This window comes from Struthio camelus, chromosome 2 (genome assembly GCF_040807025.1).
Source record: "Struthio camelus isolate bStrCam1 chromosome 2, bStrCam1.hap1, whole genome shotgun sequence".
NCBI lineage: Eukaryota > Metazoa > Chordata > Aves > Struthioniformes > Struthionidae > Struthio > Struthio camelus.
Genome location: NC_090943.1, coordinates 21,523,362 through 21,545,940, shown reverse-complemented (window position 1 = coordinate 21,545,940; position 22,579 = coordinate 21,523,362). Strand labels below are relative to the sequence as shown.

Here is a 22,579-nt window from a genome sequence, read left to right as displayed (position 1 = left end):
AGTACTTGGTTTTTTTTCACTTTAACTTAAAGCTGGTCAAAACCTGAACACATTAGCAAATACTAAAGCCAAATGAGTAGAGCTTTTTTTCCCAAGTATCTGTCTAACTACAGAACTTTGTACATCATTAATTACTTGTTTTATCTCCCATTTATTTTCAAAGTACCTAGGGGCCACCAACCGTGTGAGGCCCAACAGTACCAAGCACAGTCTGTTTAACGGCACACAACTTTTTTGGTATCGCTTCCACTCTGCTGATGCTAAGCAAATCACAGAAAATATTTGTTAAAATAATTTTTGAGTTTCAGAATATTTATTTTGCCCAAGAAAAAACAATGTCAAATAAACTATGTGCCCAAGTAAAACTGAACATCTGAGTTGTGAATAGCAGCTAATTGTAACTGCCTATTCTCAGTGAGCTATAGAACAAGAAATATTTAGAGAAATAATTTGACAAGTAATCTGAACAATACACGTCTGATAAAAAATCAGAAATGTTTGCAGGTAATCTGTGACCAGAAAAGGAGACCAAAACTGATCTCTGTAGGTTTTCTACCATTTTACCACACCACTTCATGATTACCCTTTTATCAGTATCCCCAATTTAACTACACCGATTTCTAAACAGACGTAGTTACAAACAGCCCTCAGCTTGTAGACCAGTGATTCCTTACCAATATATGCACTACTCTGTTAAGCACTTAGGAGCTGTTTGCAGAGTTTGGTGTGGAAGTGACCCGACAAGAAAACAAAATAGCCAGACTGCCCTGTCCATTCAGAGTAAAATATGAAATCACTAATTCCTTGGGCCTCAGTTTCTTGCAAGCAGCCAGATTTTCCTTGCCCTTCTGCAAGCTGGGGCTGGCAGTATTCCTGCTCCTTCCGCTCTGCCTGTCTACCTGCGCGTAGCAAGGCACTATCTGGCTCTCAGGCTTTGTCACCAAAGCTTATGATGATGGTAAAGGGATATAATATTTAACAGAGGAAAAAAAGTCTGAGCCTGCCTCATATAACACTGCTTTAGGTATATTAGGTATATATTTATGCATAAAGCTTTATTTTACTGAAAAATATTAATCCGTTTGTCTTTTCCTGGGAATCCATTTATTTCAGGCAAAAGCATCTTCTGAGTCAACGTTAAATTGACATTTGCAACTTACCTGCTTTAATCACATTTCTTTGTCCTTTGCGTTTGACAAACAGAACAAAAAGGTCTATCTAAAGTCTTTAGTCCTTCTTTGCGCCCTGATTTCTCTCTGGAATCCTACATACCTTTCCCGCACAAACCGGAGTTTCGTGACATTTAAATGCAGTTCCTTAAGCTGTCAATAAATTGGATATGGCTTTCCTCTCTGGGCCCAATAGCAATCTAAAAAATTCACAGGATTATTTAATCTAGTTGAGGTCTTCCTGTTCCTTAGCTAACACTAGCAATCTGAGCTAACAAAGTGTCGTTTTCATTTTTAGCATAAGAGATGTCCTTTAAGAAGTCAATGTCAGCTCTTCAATGCTATTGTTTCTAGTCTATGCATTTTTCTTCTTACAAACACAAGTTTTTAATTTTTGTCTCTGATGGATCTTGTCATTTGAATTTTAGTAATTTTGCTCTCTCTGCTTTTCAAAAATAGTATTCTTTTGAGATTTCTACATGCTCCAATTGTATAAAGTGACTAGTAAGCTGCCTGACTTCATGGTACCTTCTGACCCAAATGACAGACGATAAATACATTTTTATGTATCAAGCCATAGGGGAAAGGATGGCACAGAGAGATTAAAGCAGAAATGTTCAGATACGCCAAGTAAATCTGTATCAAGGTACTGAAATAACCTGGAATTGTGTATGCAGCATGTGAAAATACTCTGAAAATTTAGAAACTTTACTAAGAGGAATACAGTTCCTAACAAGAACCTTATTTAAGCAGCCAGGATTAGGTCTTTTGCCTAAATCGACATTTATTAGTAAATGAATAAAATCAGGCAGTTCTGCCTTGCAATCCAATTTCTTAATTTTTAGTCAGTGCTCTCCAGCCATCTCTGCCTTATTTTTCTTAGCTGTCTTTGGCTTTTATCTGAGTTGTTTCTGCTGAGCTTATCTACAGAAGGAGTAGGCCCAAAGTAAGCAAACAACGAAAATAAAATAAATAAATAAATAACTACCCATATGGAGCAAGCCTGAGTCTGTGTATCTGAACCACCAGCTTACTGTCTCTTTTACCTCACACCCCTCTTTGCTGGTTGTTGTTGATGAGTTTTTTTTATAGTTTATTTTAAAATATGGAAAGGCCTGACCAGCACTAATGGCCTTAAAATTCTTAGTACAAAAAGAAAAGCTATTCTGCAGTTACATAAAAACAAACAGCATCTGAAACCAGCATGCTGTATTTGTTTTCACCATCAGTTTGTTTAAAAAAAAAAAAAAAAAAGACAGCTGTTAATCCATTTTAGTAAAAGTGGAAAAAATCCTGGGGACTTTCTAAGCCTAATTTCAGCCTAGAGTGATTTTTATGGCCAAACAGTGAATCCTTAGACTAATAGTTCATACCATGAATAGACAACAAACTCTCAACCCAGGGCCTGATCCAATTTCCAGGATAATCAGTAGGACTATCTCCTTTGACTTGAGCGACAATAACAACGCAGCGTAGCGTTAAAAATAAAAAATCTTTACAAATGTATTCTTGGTGAATATAGAGCAATTGTTTGTTTACGTTGAATGAGCTCTGAAAGTGTTTTTACAGTATTCCATGCGACTTGTATTGATGCAAACAAATCAATACAAATCGTGGGTAAAAAAGCACCCTCACTTAGAGAGGTACTAAATCTCCAGACCACAGTGTTCATATTCTGATGATTTATTGCCATTGCAGGTAGATGAAAGGCAGCGGGGTTCCTCCCAGCCTCCTCGCTTGGTGCCAGCTGAGCTCTGCCAGAGGGACCGTGCTAGGAGGGGAAGGCTACAGTAACGTTAACTACGCTGCTTCCCTCCAACATCCATTTTGTTCCAAAGAAACACTTGCCAGAGATTAAAATATTCAAGATGGCTGTTTTCTGCACCCTTTCTGCCAGCTCCAGTTCTCCCGTTTCAGATATCCCAGACCCGCATCTTTCCGGGCAGGACGGATGTTTTACCCCGCACCGAATCTGCCTCTCAGGCCACTGAATCCTGGCTACAGTTCCGCGGCGTTCCCTTCAAAACCCCTTTATTCCCAGGGCAGGAAAGGAGCCCACCCTCGGGCCGCTGCTGCGGTGCCCCGACCCGCGAGGCGCGGCCCGGCCCGGCCCGGGCAGGACACGCGCGACGCGCCGCCGCGCGGGGCAGCGGCCCCGCCGCCCGCACCTCCGCTTCCGCGGGCGGCCGCGGCGCAGCAGCTGCGGGCCGGGCCGGGCCGCCCCCCGCGGAGCCGCCGCCCGGCCCGCCTCGCCCGGGGGTTTCCGTCGCGGGGGGCACGGTGGCTTTTCTGTTTTTTTAATCTCCCCCCCCCCCCCGCAGTTAGCCGAGTAGGAATAAGCAGGGAGGGGGTGAGGGGCTGGGGCGCCGCGGCCCCGCCGTGCCCTCCCCGCCCCCGCGGCGCTCCCGAGGGAGCAGCGCGGCGGCGGCAGCCCGCACGCACGGCCCCAGAGGCGAGGGCAGCGGCGGCCGCGCAGCGCCGCCGGCCGCACAGCCCAGCCCTGCCCTGCCCTGCCCTGCCCTGCCGCGCAGCGCCGCGCAGCGCCGGGGGGCTCCGCGCCGGGGGCTCCGCGCCGGGCGGCTGCCGGCGGGGCGCAGCCCGCTGCCCGCGGCGCCTTCGCACGAGGCCCCGGCGAGCGGAGCGGCCGCGGGCAGCGGCGGGAGGGGATGAGCCTTCGCCGGGTGGCGGGCGCGCAGCTAACGCCGAGGCGCGGCGGGAGCCGCTGCCTCTGGCCGGGGCTGCGGGGGCGGCTGCCCAGCCCGAGCCAGCCCTCCGTCCTCGGTCAGGAATCCGCAGCGGAGCAGCAGCGCGAACAAAGAGCCCCAGCACACCGCGTATTCTTCTTATTTTTACAGGAATTAATTGTGCTGCGCGCACAAACACCAGGCTGTCCTGTTCTGACCGTTGTGTAATTCTGGTTTCTTTCGGCCATTTCAACAGCATCCCTTAAATCTCCAGCTGCTTTACAAATTGATTGGTTTAGACTGATATATACTAATGCTAGAATTCAGCTCGGTATTTGTTAAGAGGTCACTTCGAATGTGTCAACTTCTTCCTAAAAGTATAAAATGATGCAATCCCTTATTATACTTCGAACAGTATTTCTTCTAAATTAAATATAGATAAATGGATTAATTTAAGAGCCAGAGGTTTTATCTGTGTACATTACACAGCTATTAAAAGCTTTTTCCATGGCTGATAACTGAAAGCTTCACTGACCTCCAAGAACAATTTTTTTTTCTTACTTAACACAAAGCCTCGATTGCCTGTCTTCTCCCAAAAATGTATCAGGTTTCCCTTTTCTGCAACCTTAATCGTAATTAGTTAGTGAGCAGATGGGATGAGGCACTTTCCCCTTCTACAAAATGAGTTTATCGAGCACTGCCTGAACGTCTCTTTAGATTACTGGACGTGCGATGTGGCACTTGAAAGAGCGTCCTCCCGTATAAGGTGACTCTCGACACACTACGTGCACTGTATCTGTGCGAACACTCGTGTGTGTGCACATTTACACACCACCATGCAACAACTGGAAGAAGCGTTAACAATCCTCAGCAATAGTCCGTCAACAATAATCACCTCTATAAAATCCATCCTGGGACTTGCTAAAAAAAGCAGGACTTGCTTTATGGTCCCACAATCGGTTGTCTTTCCTCCTGCAGTATCAGTGCTGCAAATTTTAGCTCCTAAATGGCTACTGATTTTCTAGCCATTGCTGTTTTACACTCACATTTTTTTGGGGGGGGGACAAGGGGAGGTTGATTACTGTTAACTTTTAATGTCTACATGGTAGTGAGGCAATGAAACCACAGACAGATGCAGCTTTTTAAATCTCTATCCTCCTACGATGCTTTCACTAGCTGGCAGCGAATGTAATGCTACCGGGTTTGATCTTTTCAGTGCAAACAACATGTAAATAGCAAGAAAGAGATTTATTTAAATGACTCTGGTTAAAATAAAATTCCACTGTTTTGCAGGAAACATTTATGAACGTTAAGCACTGGTAACTGTACTAGGTGGGTCCTGCAGTGAGCTACACCTACCCTGATGCCGGGCACAAGCTGCCAATTTTTCAAAATGTTTTACTGAAATGTGAAAGATCCAGATGATATAGAAAATATGTCAGCGAACTGCTGCAGATACAACACGTTAACGATTTAGGGTTTATTACTTAAAATGAGTCTTCGGTGTTTCTAAATAAATGTCTTTTCCTCAGTATCTTAGCTAGCGAGGGCCATATCTTGTCATCAACGGTAAATCAATGGCATAGCCTGACCTTTAAGAGGGCTATATCCTTTATTTAAAACAGGCGAGTTGAAAAGAGAGATCTGTGAAATACAACTTCACTGGGGAAGGAGAGATTTTTAATATGAATTCTGTTTTCCATACACTGTGAATAGATCCTAGCAGACTTTGCAGAAGTTGGTCTGGAAGGCAGCCGCATTTTACACGACTGAAATGCTCATTTGAATCAGGTCACGGGCTCAGATACGGTGAAGGTGCCAACTTCTAATTGATACGTTTAGGCGACGCTCCCAACGTAATTGCTTTTAACATTCATTTATGCAAAGCGGCTTCGCGCGGGCAGGGAGAGCCCGGAGAGGCAGCGCAGCCGGCAGCAGGAAACGGGCCTGAAAAGCCCTGCTGCTGCCGGCGCCAGGGGGGCCGCCCGCGGCCGCGGCCGCGCAGCGCAGAACAGCGCAGCACAGCGCAGCGCCGGCGCGCTCCGCGGCCGCGGCCGCCCTGCCTGCGACCATCCGGGCAGCTGCAAGGGGGTTTGGCTCGCCCCTCCTATCGACTCTCTTATGTAAAATTGCTCCTTGGCGTCGTTTCTTCCCAACGATTTTAGCACCAGTTGTGAAGGTTGTAAAATTGTGCTGCCTCCGTCCGTCAGGAAGGGGGGGGGAGTTGTTTGTGCATTTTAACTTGCAGACTAATGAACAGTGACGATAACAACGATAATCATATAAAACAGTAACTAATAATCCTTTTTGCAAATGGCATCCCCCCCCCCGGAGTCTCGGCTCCAGCCCGGTTATCCGATGGTAACAGCGCAAGCAGCAGAGCGCTGTAAAGGCAATGCCTCCTGAAGCAAATCCCAATTACTCCGCATCATCGTAAGTATTGTTATGCAGTTCAAAAAAAGATATTTGCCGTTGCATCTTCCACTGCAGGAGAAAGGGGTAAACAAGCTCCCGCAGACAGCCCGTCAGTTCAGAGTCGGCCCCGGGGACCAAAACCAGACCGCGGGGCTCGGCGTAAAGCGGCCCCTTCCCGCCCGCCGGGCGCGGGCGACAAGACACGGTCCCCGCGGGCCCGGGCTGACCCAGGGCACTGGGGAAACGAGCATCAGCGGCCGGGCAGGAGGAGGAGGAGGGCGGCGGCGGCACCCCCCGCCGCCCGCGGAGCAGCGCGCCCGGCCGCCCCGCCGCAGGGGCGGCGAGGGAGGGAGGGCCGCGACCCCGCCGTGCCCGGGCAAGGGGGCGGGCGGCGCACGCCGGCAACCACCTCGCCCCGCCAAGCGCAGGGGCGTCGCAAGCGGCGAGATCGCTGCCTGCCAGGGCGAGGCGCGGGCGGGAGCGGCCTCCGCCGCAGCTGGGGCCGCCGCTGCCGCCGCTCCCCTCCGCGGGCCCCCCTGCTCCGAAGCACAAGGCGTCTGCACAGCCGCCAGCGCTAATCGCACATCCTCCCCCCGGCGCGCGCCCGCGCGCGCACACACACACACACAAAACGACGGCGGGTTGCGAGGGGAAGTGGGAGAGCTAAAAGAGGGACCCGTCCCTGGGTGGGCTCGAACCACCAACCTTTCGGTTAACAGCCGAACGCGCTAACCGATTGCGCCACAGAGACTCCCGCGGCCACCCCTGCTACAGCGCAAGCCATGTCCTGCAGCCTCCCCGACGCGTCTCGGCGGCGAACCGCAACCTCCTTCTTACGCGCTCTAGCTCAGCGAACTATGCAGCCAAAATACACCAACATCGAACACACACAACACCTGACCCTTAAATCTTATTTGAGTCTTGCGAAGTGTTATGGGAGGGGAGAGAAAACAGTGTAAGTGACTGATTTTCTTCTCATCACCCAATCTGAAAGATTAATTCCCAATTATTCATTGCTCATGGCAACTCATTTTCTGTGAAACAAATTCACAAATCAAAGAGTTAGAATACCTTCTTCACGAGTGTTACTAATTCATCTATTACACATACAAGCCAAAATGTAATTCCCAAATATCATTGCAAAATTGCTCTATTAATGTATTTCAAAGTAATTTTAATCGACTGCAGGGAACGATTAGATTATTAAAATAGGCAGCATCTTACTGAATGTATGCAGATAAGTTCTGTTTACCTTTCTAAGGCTCTGACAACAGCAATGAAGAAAAGCTAACGCTCCCATTACTTTATCAAAATTTACTTCAAATATTATCTTACAATAAATCTATACTTATCAAATACAAAGTTTTCACATTCAAATGTGAATACTTTCCCCTTTTCTGTCACAGACTATATTGTCTGAATCACTCTGGAAGTCTTACAAAATCAGCTACTTTATTTTTTTTTCCTTTACGACTCCATGAAGCTCTATACGATTGCACTTCTGTCCGCTGCAAGCTGTAACCTTTAGAGTCGAGCAATCCATTACGCAAGACGGGTGCTAACTCCTTTCCAAGCAGATACCAGTTATTGTGGAGTTTCTGGCAGCCCAGGACCAAGAATTCTCAACACACTCATGAAATGAAGCAGTTCACCAACATGAGTAAGCGCAAGAGCTTCTTATTCCAGCTCTCATATTTTGTACGTTCGTTACCTTGGTCAGGTTACCCACTGAGTAACTTTAGCTTGACCGTGTATTGTCCATGCCTCAGCCTTTCCAATTTTTCCCATATTCTTTGAGACTGAAAAAAGCTACATAAATGTCAGTATTATCACATTACTGCTCAAATCTTTGTCACATAGCCTGCGTACCTTACTGAACAGCATCTTTTAAAAGGCAGAAGAAAAAGAAAAGATACTCAGACCCTCAAGAGTAATTAAAATAATGTTTTTCAACAATGATTCTTAGGGCATTGTGCTCACAGTGGCATGCTTTCCTGCCTGGACTGCTGCTGTTCTCAGATTCAGGAGAATCAATCCACAGGAATCCCTTCTATTTTCTTCGTGTAGAAGGACAGACAAACAGTTCTGTGCAGCATTTAAGTCTTATTTTATGCACAAGCAACAGGGGTATTCAGCGGAAATACCAAGGAACTGTGCTGAACAAAGGCCTGACCTGCAGACCAGGATAGCATTAAACATTTTACTTTATACATGTGAGTTGTCCCATACTAGTTTTAACACCTGTAACCTGTTTCCAAAATCTGCATCTAGAGGCTACATCTAAAAAGGGTTTTAGGTCGGTTGATACTGAGGAAAATAAGGTCTAACTTTTAGGTTTCTGAGAGCAACATAGGAAATGGCATTAGACATCTAAAGCTGCATATTCAATGCGCAGGGATAGCGGGAAAGCCACAGGTGAGGGTGCAGTGTCACTTGGCACCTCTCTTGTCAGCATTCTTCCTCAGCAAATCTTGGAGCCTTTCTTCTAAAGTCTTATGAGGTGGAAAAGAAAATAAAAAGAACACGCACAACAGCGAGTATTCTCTCTTCAGCTTGAAACCCACAGAACAGAACAGGAGAAGAGCTGAACGTGAACAATTTTGGATGACTACTAAAGCCCTAAGAGCACCACTATCTATCACTACTCTGTAAATGGAAAAGATATCGCTATCCACTACCCTTAGGAGAAGGTTTCTGACTGCATTTTCAGAACAAAGGAGGAAGTCAAGTGATGGTAAAGGCATTCAGAGACCAGAAAGGTAGACTACTTCAGACTAACCTTCATACTCATCAGTTCTTTATCGTTCATTTCTAGGTGGCTTTCTCTCTTGATATGCTCTTTCTGGTGGATCACACCTGGAATTGCTTAATTATTTCAGTATCTAGTATATGGGATCTAAATACCAAACTAGGGTTGGTATTTTATTATGCATTATTCACTTTTATAAAAATATTAAAATATATTTATATTATATAGCAATACAGCGTGTTTAAATAATTATATAGTATAAATAATATTCAAATCCATTTCATATTTTATATTTGGACATTATTTTTGTATTGTATAATTTTATTTTATTATTTGGGATCCATGAATGTAAAAGTTCATTGCCATATGACAACATCCTTCTTCGGATACAGGCCTCGGTTCTTGCATGTCAGAGACAGCTAACACAGGATAAAGGGAGAACCTGGGTACTGGTTACGAGTGTTATAAACATACCACGCGCTCACCCTCTCTTCAGGAAAGTAAGTCCAGATATTCATGCACAACAGTTCCACAAATCATTTCAACAAGCTATATCAGAAAGAATTTTCCCACTCGTATTTACTAATTAACTACTATATTTCTATAATATCTCAAAGGAAGGGATAGCTCACCCCTACAAACTCATGCACCTACATTATTTATTATTCTATGCAGCACTTTTGGTAAACTGTTTGTCAGCTTTCAATTTACAACTCAGTTTAAACTACAAAGATGGCTAGTCACTAAAAATTTCAGAACAGCTACTCAGTCTCTTCCCTGAGAGAATATTTTTAATTGCTTCTTTTGGAACTGAAGTCTGCAAATGCACAGCTTAACACCAAAAGATTTCTTGTATCTTCCTCCAAAATATACGATTTTAGTCCTTACCAGATTAGGATATAAAAAAAATGGACAGCTAACAATCCAACGTTGCTATTAAAATTATTAAAAGCAAAGTAATCACTCAGATTTTCATGACAAATGTTTATTTTTTACAGAGCTGAAAGCATCAAACCATGGAAAATATTCCAGAAGAAGGACTCAAGAGATCCGAAGAACCAGGTATAGACAGTTTTTCTTGATCAGTTATAAGATTTTTATTCTTTGCATTCCCCCAATAAAACACATTTAGATTTATTACTATTATTCAGCTCTTTGTATACAGATTCACTGCTTTTTAAATACAAAGGTAGCTTACTATACTTTTTATGACCTTATTAACTTACTGTTCCTATACACTTACACAGACATACAGAAAACATAGAATATATCTTATATTCTTGGGTCTGTTAGCAAAGTCTGAAAAATGCTATGACTGAAAGAATATCTTTGCAAATAGGATCAGCTTACCTTAAAAGTAAAGAACAAGACTGAACAACGGTATTTTACTGACCTCTCCAGTTCAATTAGCTCTGGCTTGTCTTATAATGCATGTCACACCAAAAGGCTACATAACTAGATGAGAAAATCCAGAAATCTTGGGGTGTTGCTAAATGCAGACTGTTGGGTAACCTAAAAAGTCAATAATTCTCCCAACCTCCATAACCATGTTTACCAGAAAGGGAAATGGCATGGGCTGCCTGGTTCTGGACCATGAAACGCAGGGTTGCACTTACCTCAACTTCAAGAGAGACAAAAATTTATTTCAGCTTGACTTAGGTCAAGATTACAGAACAGCCATCATTATTATCACTGATTTGGAATCCAGTCTGCAGTTGTGGCGAAGGACCCAAAAAACAAACAGAGAGGACTACGCTCAGAAGTGACCTTGAGATCTCACCTGACACACTATAAAGGGAACTGTGCACTGCAATTCCCTGCAATTTAGCTGCTCTGAGCGACTACTGGGAAGAGTACAATCATTATGGCAGTCAGTTTAACAGCTTTCACCAAAAAGGTCCTTAATTTTTAAGACAGAGTTTGAAAAAAAGTGAAAAGAAAATTTTACTGGCACAAGAAGTGAGCATAAAACCAATGAGAGTAAAAGTAATGGTTCACATATTTTTCTCAAGCAATTCCTTTTATTATGGTAAGAAAGGAAGAAATTTCCTGTTCCTTGCAGGTTTTTTAGAATTGCACCTACCAGGAATGCTTAAGTGTTCTCAAAATAATGACTATCATGAAAATAAAAATGAGACTTATGCAACCAAACTCTGATGGAGTCTCTATGGAACACAGAGGAAAGCAGAGGAATTGCCGGAGCCTGTGTTCCCAGGAGCAGCCGTCTATTTTGATGTTCTCTGAAGTCCAGGCATCAGATTCAAGTTCTAAACACATGCCCCAATTCAGGAAAGCAACTGTATTCAGAGCAATACGAAAGCGTAAGTTAACTTCCAATACAACGTGATTACCAGTACGTTATAGCAGTATTTTCTTAAATGGGATAAATTTAAGAAAGAAGTGAAGGACAGACTTTACATCAGACTCAAAACCACAATCCTTTAACTATCTGAAGAGTATCTGAAGAGGGGTACACCAGGCTTTGTATCCCTACCACAATTAACACAGCTCTCTGAAGTATACTAGTATACTACAAAAAACATCTACTTCAGATCCAAAAATTATTTTGCAAGTGATCACAGTAATCAGCTTTACATCTGTCCAAAGGCCATCACTCAGCAACGTTCTGAGTGGGAAAGAAGAACCCAGGTAAGCTCTGGGTTCTTACTGGGTACTTACTTGGACACTTCCAAACAGGAATCTGGCATGTTCTGCCAGACAGCAATTTTAAGAAACATGCGCTGAAAGGTTTAATAGCAAAGACCATTTCTGGAAGCCATTTCTTAATCAGATGGTTTCAAAGAGGAGACCAGCATCAAATTCAGTCATTAGTGCTCTTTTGTGGGTGCATTTACAGCCTCAAAAGGCTCCTGCATTGCCTCCCAGAAGAGATCACTACAAAAGACGACGCACACGATGACCAAGAACCACGGAGGACCCAAGAGATTTCAGTTCTTCCAGTTATGTTTAGCAGCAACCCTAAGAAGGTTAGCAAAGTTCTCTAATTCTAGAATTCAATGGCCAAAATGGAGGACTTGGGAGGCTATGATCTCCTATCGTGAAAACAAATATTAATTACCAAGGGTTGGTTATGGCAACAGCCATATAGGGTATGGCACAACTCTAGCTCTCTCAAATACCTCTAGCGCAAGGAAGCTTCTTCCAGCACTGTTCCTGGTTGCCCCTTTTGATGCTAGCAGCATCCTCCAGAACCCCAGGATACCCACAGATTTTGGTCACCTGAACCTGCGAAAAAATGCCTCTTTCTTGCAGTTATAAGAGGAATGAACACAAGAGGTTTAGTTTGTTCCTTAGGAGGATTACATAAGGCACATTCAGAACATTCTTGGTAATACATAGCAGAGAGAAACTAAGGGATCTCTCTCTCGTAACCACTCCATTTTCTTCATATGGTCCCAGACTTGGACAGATGCTACAGTAATGAGGGCGACATCAAAAATTAAAACTGGTGCTTCTCCTAGAATTCATTTGGAGTGAACAAATTCAGGAGGTTTATCATCACCTCCGTTAAAAAAGGGAAAAGGGTATCGACTGTTTTATGAAACTTTATGATCACTTAGCATAGATGGGAATTTATGTGGGAGCTGGAATATTTAAAGATAGAATCATAAAAAAATATATTTTAAGTCTGAAAATTAAATATACCTATCCTAATGCCAAATCCTGAAAAATATGAGTTACAGAAAGATAACAGTGTGGAGAGACACACTAGGAAGTGTGAGACAGAAAGCAGAAAGGAGAGACAGACTAGGGAGAAAAAAAGAGAACAAAGAGGAATGGGAGAGAAACAAAAGGTTAAGAAACCAGACCAGAAATGAAAGAAAGTCAGAATTAGCTTGTTTTCCAGATGGGTCATATTCCTGCTGTTTTCAGAGATTTTACAGTGGAAAAGAAGCAACATATTTTGCAGTTTCAACAGCTTGTGGTGAGACTGAAGGCAAAAGGAGGTGAGAAAGCAGAGGGAACTGACCTCTCTCCAGTTGCTCCTGTCCTAATGGATGCTATAATCTCCACTACGGCAAAGGAACAGAGAAGGCACTTAGTGAGTTACTCGCAGCTCCCTGTCCCCTCCTCCTCCTCTTGGCCCCCAGCTTCTCAGATCTTTCTATTAAACTTTTAATAGTGGGGACCCCCTCACTCAGGGCAGCACTGCAGTCATTCATTAGTGTCCACCTAGGGAACAAATAACTCTTTAGCTGCACTGTAGGTGTCCAGCTTGCTTTGTGCCTGGAGGGGGATTTGTAATCGAAACAGGGAAGTGCAGGAGCAAAGAGAAAAAATGGGCAATAATAACCCATGAACTCGCCTTTCATTCAGGTAACACATAAGACACATGTTAATGATTTCAGCTTAAGTACCAGGCAGAGAACTCTCTCTCATGCAGGCAGAAACCACCTGCATGTGCCAATGTAGCCAAGAAAGGACTTCATGGAGAAGTGACAGTGAGAGGTAACTTGCTCAATCTGCAGGGAATTGTTATGCTGTGTACCTCATTGTTACTAATTTGCAGATGGTTTTTTTTCAGATTACACCTAAAGGGCTCAACAAGCTATGATTTTTCTCTTGTCTTGTGTTTCAGCCCTTTTGCACAAGAGCATTTCTGTAGCTGAATTAGGAGAACCCATGAATACAGAGACGGACTGTTATGGGCTACGTTATGTAAGACCTTTTCAGACATCAAGATTTAGATTACCAGGAATGGCAAAATATTTTTTAAACACAAATTAATTAAAATATAAACAAAAAAGAAATTAGTTCTACTTTCTACAATTTCTGCCCAAAAGTACATGGATACAAAATTAATCAAACAATCCTCATCTAAACACTCTCCTCCTTTTGTCTCTGTTAGCTTTTTGATCACTACTGGCCCCAAAAGGGAGAGAAAACCATTTGCCCTTCTTGCCAGTATCACCACATGGACACATCAGCTTGCACCATGTAATAGGTAGAAGGCAGCAAGAAATACAAGAGAAGAAAGATCTCTTTAACAGAGAAAAGAGGATTGTAAATACCTTCGAGGACAATGTTTCCTTTTTCATCCCTAAATATTTGCAATCAATACGGCTTCCGTATTTTGCAGGCTAATCAATAACGCAGTGACAGTGAAAAAGATGTGAGGGTCTTTCTAGCAGCTACAAACTGGCAATGATGCTTTGATGGCTCCTACCAAGGATTTATCATTTCTTGGATAATCTCCTGCAGAACACTGTGGGGCCTGAGCATTTAATACATAAAATGGCTATAGGAAGGAAACTGGACAGACGACTACATTTTATCTTAATCTCCTTATAGTATCATGTACCAAGGAAATCAAAGGTAAAACAAAAGCATGATACCACGTCTAAAAGTATGAATACCGTGTACGAAGACTGCTGTTTGGACATTTAATAAAGCTAAGCAGGTCTGTAAGAGGCAAGACTGGGCAAGGTACTATGAAGAGCCACAACCCTGTTCTTCCACTGACCTTCCCTTGAGGGACTTCAGAGGCATTTTATTACTTTTTAACTATTACTACCAGGCTCTATTACAAACTGTTTCAGAGAAGCACACAAGCTGAATCTCTCTCCCTTTCCATACACACGCAATCCACTTACTTCAAGAGGGCGATTTCTGTGAATAAAAAAAGAAAAATTTGCCCCTCATTAAAAAAATCATATACCGTGCTTAGTGAGCGGGAACAGAGGAGGTCAATTTTCTGAAGTTTAATAAATTTTAGTCAAAATCCAGACCTTGGCATCTGGCTCAAGTCACCAGAACATTTACTAAGATGTGCCATCCCTGGGGGAAAGGATCCTTCCATTCAGACGTCTTCACTGCTACACAAGACCCGGCAGCTCACACAAAGCAGAATCCTCCCAGGAAAAGGAAATACAGGCTGTGCACAACAGCATAGTCTTGACAATACTAAAGCCCTCCTCCTGCTCCTCAGAGGCTGTGATGTAGGGCCCTAATAATTAGTTGAACAGCAGTGAGACAACATGTAAAATCTCATCAGTTCACCTGCCCAGGAACCCCCTAGGCCTGAAAGGACTAAAATTATTCCTTACCACTTCTCCCTTCTCATTTTTCTTTCACTACGTAAAGCCTGCCTAAATTTCCTGAAGTTTGTACTGTAATTATTTACTACCTCCCAAATAATTGTTACACATATATGCATTTCCACTTTAAGAAAAAAATGGTGTATTAATAAAAGCACAAAACAGCATATATTACATGTTACAACTAAGTATTTTTCAAAATAACATATCCAGCATCTTCAGTTTTTCACACAGCCTAGCCGTAATTGCGGCATCATTCACTTTTTTGGGTTTTTTGAAAGCTACATGTTAATGCACTCTATATCTGCTCAGTTTCCACAATAAACTACCTAAGTGTAAATACAAAATACAAAAAAAAAATATGATCATATATGGCTTATTTTTTAAGTGCTACAGCCCTTTATAGTCTTGCTATTACATCATTAACTAGCTTTTACAACACTATTCTGAGAGCATTTTAGTAATTGCTTTTGTTATGCATTCACGCATTTAGTATTTCCAGAGTCTCAGATAGTTAACCTCTCCTTCTTTGAAGCGTACCCCTCCCCCCACCCCCCCCAAAAAAAGAGGCACACGTGAGTGCCTTCATGCATCTGGAAATGTCCACTTTAATTAAAATAATAAACACAATTGTAAAGTTAAAATAGTCAATTCTCAATGAAATAGTCAAGTAACCTTAAAATAGCTCATTTTCTGAATGTGTTCTATTTGTTTTTAACAAATGTTAAAAAATGTTTTTAACAAGCTTTGTAAAGCCTGTTCACAACACTGTGCCAAAAATATTTAGCCAAAACATGACAAAATTCATGATAAAATTAACAATAAAAGTTATGATCTTTTACAAATCATAAAACCCAGTTCAATGACACACATGCAGATCTGTAACAAAAATAGTCTCATAGCACCACAGAACCCTTTAAAAACAATATTTCTGCCACCTTTAACAGGCTTTTGCAGCTTGGTAGGTAGAGATCATTTGTATTTCATACAGTCAATAGGCATTAAAGCCCCCTCCCATATATTTCTCTTAAATTACATAAATTGGAAAATTGTTCATTTCCTCTTCCTCCAGTTCTGTTTTCATGTATGATGAATTTAGGGATGTTTTGATGAAAATGGGCAAGAGATTATGCTACATACAGATATGCCTGCTGAAAACAATTCAACGAATTAAAAATCACCACGGACTTCAACTGACCTTTTGTATAAACAATATATCCCCATATTTTTGGCATGATTACTAGAACGTGGATAAATGAAAATAACGGAAGAGTAAAATATTTAGCACTTGCTTTATATTATTAACAATTTCAGTGTTCTGTTTAGAGATGTTTATGATCCCAGTCCTGGAAATCTTACTCAGATGAATAATCCTCTCTTGTGGAGGTATTCCAAGTGAGAGCTGCAGCACTGACTCTTTCACTCTCATACAAACACAAGATAAACAAGCAGACAAACTATACAGATCAACTTAGGTTGATGCCTTGTTTCTGGAGTCAATGTGCCTGCCATCCGTAGAGCGTTCACTCAGATGCGTACTGCAAGGCTGAATACAGAGTCCTGACAAGATCCAAGAGCTTTGCGCTACTGTTGATGTAAGCGTATTACAATCAGCATTACATTGTTTTCGGGGAGAAATTGGTACACACACAAAATTCACTGTCTCCAGCATCACTATGTGCTTAGTTTTTGCAATACTGTGCTTCCAATGTTAATTCTAGTAAATACAAAGATCACAGAATGTAATGTATTAAATTTGGGTTTTGATCTATGATGAGAAGACCTATCGATATATCATTTCCACCTTAAGTCCAGTTTTTAACTAAAATTGCCATAGGAATGTTCAGGCTAGGAATTTTGTTCTTTATTTGTAAAATATGTTTTGCTCATTTTGATACAAAATAAACGGAGAATTACAACTGTGCATAATACTTCCACGGCTAGCAACCTGCTTGGGGTTTCTGTAATAAAATTCTGCAAACTTATATAAAAATATCTTTCATAAGGATTTTAAAATAACATCAAATAAGCATGAAGTGTCATATAAATAGCATTTGAAATTATATGCCTCTCTAGCTTATAGCAGGAACAACTATTGCCAATAGCTTTCTCACTGGTACACTTTCTTTTCAGTTCAAAATCACAATGGTTTGCATACAAGGTTTTTACACATGGCTTTTCTGACGTTTTAAGGATCAGTTCTGCAAACAACCAAGTAACTTTATTCAGAGGTACCATCAGACTCAGCTCCAAAGCTTCTCATCTCAGTAAAACTATTTACATGTTTGTACAATCAAGCGCTAGGAAAGGACACAGATATACATATATAGCCAAATGAGACTATTTCACAATGCGGCATTTTGTGTCAGACAAACAGACAAAAATTTTACTAACAGCATATATTTAAAGTCTTCAATATGAGTTTCTTTCAAATGATGAAAGCCTGCGCAAATTCTTAAAAGATAATAATCAGCTGTGCAGCCGTTCTCTGATGGTCTGTAATTACCCAACTGTCCATTAGTTGACTGACAGCAGCAAACTACCACTCACTGTTCGTTTATTTTTATTTATAACTTGTACCTTAGGTAAAATTCCATTAATTACAAGGAAAACAAATTGCTTATTCAAAACACTTCCGATATAGGTTTATTTTTTTTTAATGTATTGGTCTCACTGAGATATACACGACATTTCAAATGGAGGTTAAACTGAAATAAATAAATGTAATTATGTGAAAGCAAACAGGATTCAATCACATTTATTTCTGCAGCGGATTACATTTTCCTCTGGCATGTATCACGAATAAATACCAGCCCATGGGAACTGCAGAAGGCTACAGATTTTAAAACTTCCTACGGACTTGAAATTCACTGATATAGCACTGTACTCTGAATTTTATACGACTTGCCTGAGGTAACATCTTGTGTAATTGTTCTGAAAATAATTACCTCTAGAACTGCTTAAATTGGAGGAACGGTAGAAGGTCTGAATGTCACAGAGTTTCTGCTTTACCCATAAAACGCTACAGATGAACCCCGGGCACTCCTGAGTGCCGGAAACGCCACAAACGCCGCCGCTGCAGCGGGTGGCAGGGCAGCGCCCACGCCCTCGGCGCCATGCCGGGGGGCAGCCGCCCGCCGCCCCGAGCCCCCTTCGGCTGAGCCGGCGCCAGCGGCCCGCCTGCCCTCGACGCCCCAACGGCCGCCCCAACGGCCGCGCGGCGGCACGTGGCCTGCCCCGCCCGCCGCCGCGCGCCCCCTCACCTCGCGCCGCTCTTCAGCCCCGCCATTTGCCGTCCCTCCCTCCTTCGCAGACCTCCTCCGCCTGCGGGCAGGCCTCTTCCTCGGCGCTTCTCCAGCCGCCATGCGGCAGAGAGCCCGGCGCCCCCGAAACCTTCCGGACCGTTCAGAGAAGAGCGGCGGCTGCCCCCCGGCAGCTTCCCCCGCCCCCGGCCCCTTCCGCCGAGCAGCGGCCCCTGGCGGCCGCCGCGGCCGGGGCGAAGGCCTCGAGGCGCCGAGGAGAGGAAATGGCGGCGGCGGCCGGCAAGGAAGGCCGAAAACCACCCGCCTCTGCCGCGCACAGTGACCCGAAACCAAATACTTTTATATACACCTAGACAATACACGCACACATGCACACTACAAGTATTAAATACCGTTTCTTTGTACCTTTCTTACAAAAATTTATCAGTTTATGTGTAAGCAAAACCAGGCTGTTCCTGCGTAAGGCAAAACAAAAGTTATCCTGATCTAAGGTCAGAGCAACTTCCAAAGCAATTGCTAAAGGATAGGACACGCCAAAATTAATACCTGTAATCTCACGGCCTTTTATAAAGGATTTAAATTTCAAAAAGGAAAATTATTTTTAAACGTTCTTGTATGCTTTTCTCACATTCTGCCCCGCTTTAATGTTACTACCGCACAGCAACCCTTAAATGCAGGTCTTTGAAATAAAGAAGAGGAAACACATGGGTGTACGCCCCAAGGAGTCGCCGAATTTCCGTCCTGCAGGCAGGGGACCGTCTAACCCCAGGCCCGCTCCCACCGGTGACAGAAGCGGGGCGCCACGGCCAGCCAGCGGCCGCCAGATCAAGCCGCCTGCGGCAGCCGCTTACCTGGCGTGGTACCGGTCCTGGGACAAAACAGCTCACTGCACTCAGCAGAAACTGGAAAGTTTTGATGCACCGAACCATTTCAGCTACTATTTTGACCTCTTGCCGTCGCACAGGTCTTCTAGAGTTTATTTAAAATAACGTATACATTTGAAATACAAAATAAGGCTTCACAATGTTACACCCTGCTGATTTCAATTAAAGTTCTACGGAAGGATCAAAAACTAACATTATTAACATCTAATCAATAATATCAAAATACACAGCCAAGCAAGCAACCTCCTATGTGCTGGCCAGCAGTCTTGATCGTGGTTATTTGAAATACCGTAAGTTAGGAGCAGTTACAAAAGGAACAAACTTTCTCTAAACAAGCCAATACAAGGACATAGTCTGCTTACGTCACCTTTAGGGAAGCGCGGACCTTTCTTCCTCCTTTGGTATAAAAGTGTGGGCACAAGCAGGACCCTGCCTGATCCTCGCCCCGTGGGAGATGTCACCTGGAGGGATGCCAGCAGCGGTTTCCTGCACGACGGGCCCTTCTGTGCGTTTGCAGCAGCGTCCTGCGTACGGGCTGGTCACACTCACAGTCTGGTCCGTATAATCCATTAACACAAACAGGGCAGAAACAAATTCTAGGAGAAGTCTATCCCATTTTTTAAGAACGACTTTGTTGCCAGCGTTGTAAATCTAGCAATAAACTGTTAGGAAACTCTATCCTCTCACATTTAACAGAGCTTTGCAGAAAACAGATATTGGGGGATAGCGAGACGCCGGACATCTGTCTCCAAATATTTCAGGTTGAGCTTTTCTACCTGGAACTAAGAACGTATTTTTGTGCTTTTGAATATTGATATAAACATCATTGTTATAACGGTGTTTTAACCATTATTTCAATACATCATATTTTTGTATGGTCACTTCCAAAAAATTCTTGCAGGAATCTTTGTTACCTGTTATCATCAAACATCCATATTTATAACTCTTCATTTCCTTGAATGCTCCACATAAACAGGTGCTCACTGCTTGTCATGTTGCGTGTCTTGCAGTTAGTAAGAACAAAAGAAAAACTACAAAGCAACAATACGTCAAATAATCTAAAAATCGAAGCTGAAAACATACAAGATAAATGAACAGTCATTCATGGGTAACAGCAACAAATTTGAAGGCAAGGAGAGTGAGCTATGTTTTGCTTTCCTTACGTTTATAAAGCAGTATGATCCATGTCATGTGAATGGGGAGAAACGGATTTAAATCTAATGGTCTTTTTAAAGTATATTTTATATAGATAGACTAATTCAAAACCGGTTATCTTTACTTTTACAATAAAGTTCTAGCGTGCAGGAGCTGTAGCATTTCTTTTCTGCAGGCACACGAACCTGGTCACGGTTACAGTTACGTACCCCTGTCAGACGGCACAGGGGTCAGTATCTGCTAATTCCAGTGGCTACTGTTACAATATTCAAGCAGCAAAAGTTGCAGATCAGAAGCTGAAAGCTTTGAGACATTTATGAGTGACAACGGAGGTTTCTAATTTGAAACGTGTGTGACCTTAATAGAGCATTTGGGGGTTCAGATTGTTCCTACGTATTTGTCTAGTACTAAGAGTTTACAATACTCCCTCGTCTTCCAGTTGCAGAACGACAGACTGATTTAGCTTATATGTACATTTTAAAGAATAGATAGATCTCTGATAAAAGCAAATTTTCATGGCTATTTGAATGAGTACCATGCAGTCTAACTGCAGTCATAAGCTAGTGTTTTTTACGTGTGTGTATTTATTCAGAAAGCACTATAAATCAGAATGATTCTATACTTGTCAATGATAACTTTGTTTATGTAAAATAATGTTATAACAGGACATTAGAATAATCTATCTTAATCAAAGACAGATTTATATCCATACTGTCCGCTCATTCAGACAGTAACAAAACACATTAAAATGTAGATATGGCATTATTTTAAAACTTGTATACACCTTTACCTTCTTTGTGAATGATGTAATCATGAAAAACCATAATCTTCTCCTGCTCCCATTGAAATCAGTGACACATTCTCATTTACATCACTCATAATTGGACCAGAACCTCTTAATCACATAAGAGATATGAAAAATAGTGTCCAACTTTTGAAAAATACCTAAAAACAGGTATCATATATGTATGGGTAGCTCTGAATTCCACGGTGCATATCACTTTTTTCTTCATAATTAACCCATCAGATTAGGAAAAAAAAAACTCAGAAAGTATGAACTTTCACAGGATTATCTAAGATTATCCACAATTAATGCTTAAACTGCAAGAAGCTAAATCAGAAACCTGGAGTATCTAACATTTTTTATCAATAAATTACTTAATAAATGGCAGCATTAAATAGAAATGGAAGACTGGCCTGCTGCAATATATCCCATTTTCTCTGCTGGGAGTTAGTAGTATCTTACTGATGAGCATCATTTGGCGCAAAATCTTTCTTTACTCATTTAGCTATACTCTCTCTGAGGCCAAAACTCAGCGTACCTACAATAATAATAATTACAAAAACCAGTTTGGCCAAATATAATCAAATATATATCCATGATCCAGACAAAATATCCATGATGATATTGCCTAAGGCTCTCAGTCTTCACATTTCACCAACCCTTTTTATAGAAGCAATATTAATAAATTAACTGACAAGGAAACATTGAAGAACCAACACAATACATTTTTAATAGCATGCAAAAGTTTAATATGCATAGCATAGTCACTAGTTATGTTTTTGCATCGGTATAAATGCATTATAGAAGGTAAAGTCAAGAGCAACTTGAATTCTGCTTCAAATAAAAAGTCACATTTTATTCAAAGTATAAAAAACAACAATAAAGTTTTAGTGGACAGAATAGTGCAATAACTCAAGAAAATTAATGCCATGAGCAATTTTTCCTCTCGTTTTGACTGCAATAGTCAACAAAATAAATGAAGAACAACAAAAGAGAATCAATGCAAAGGCCTAGAGAGTAACTCCCATTTTTTAAACTATTAATTTTGTGGTCGGTGTCAAAGGCAATGACAGTAAGCACTGAATAAATACGAAACTTCTTTGGGATGGCAATTTTTTTCCAGGATGAAAAATGCACTGGCTTGGAATGTTTATTTGAACCAGCTGTATGGTATTACTATAGAGAGTCAGGAAGTTAATATATTCTTTGGAAGTCCAGTATCATAATAAGTTATTCTAGCAGCGATACAGGACGAACGGGGGACATACAAGGTGATTTGGCTGCCCAAGTGCAGACACTGCATGTCCACTCCTAAATTCAAGCTACACAGCAGCTATAGGCTATCAGCCCTGCATCCTGCTGAGCAGTAGAAGAGTGGGGGATAGAAAGAGGGCAGAATCCAAATTAAATTTACCAG

At 42.2% G+C, this 22,579-nt stretch overlaps 1 long non-coding RNA gene and 1 other non-coding gene across 3 annotated transcripts in view; both read right to left on the bottom strand.

The window, feature by feature from the left end:
* Positions 1-18,532, bottom strand: part of LOC138066297 (uncharacterized) — a 40,572-nt gene extending 22,040 nt beyond the window's left edge. Inside the window, exon 1 of one of the 2 annotated variants that reach the window (XR_011139593.1) lies at positions 18,340-18,532. This is a non-coding gene — a long non-coding RNA (uncharacterized lncRNA). The remainder of the gene's footprint in view (positions 1-18,339) is intronic. The other variant, XR_011139594.1, reaches the window with a different exon arrangement.
* On the bottom strand, positions 6,946-7,019 carry TRNAN-GUU (transfer RNA asparagine (anticodon GUU)). The gene has a single exon. It is a non-coding gene; the product is annotated as a tRNA-Asn (tRNA).
* Positions 18,533-22,579: the final 4,047 nt, after the last annotated feature.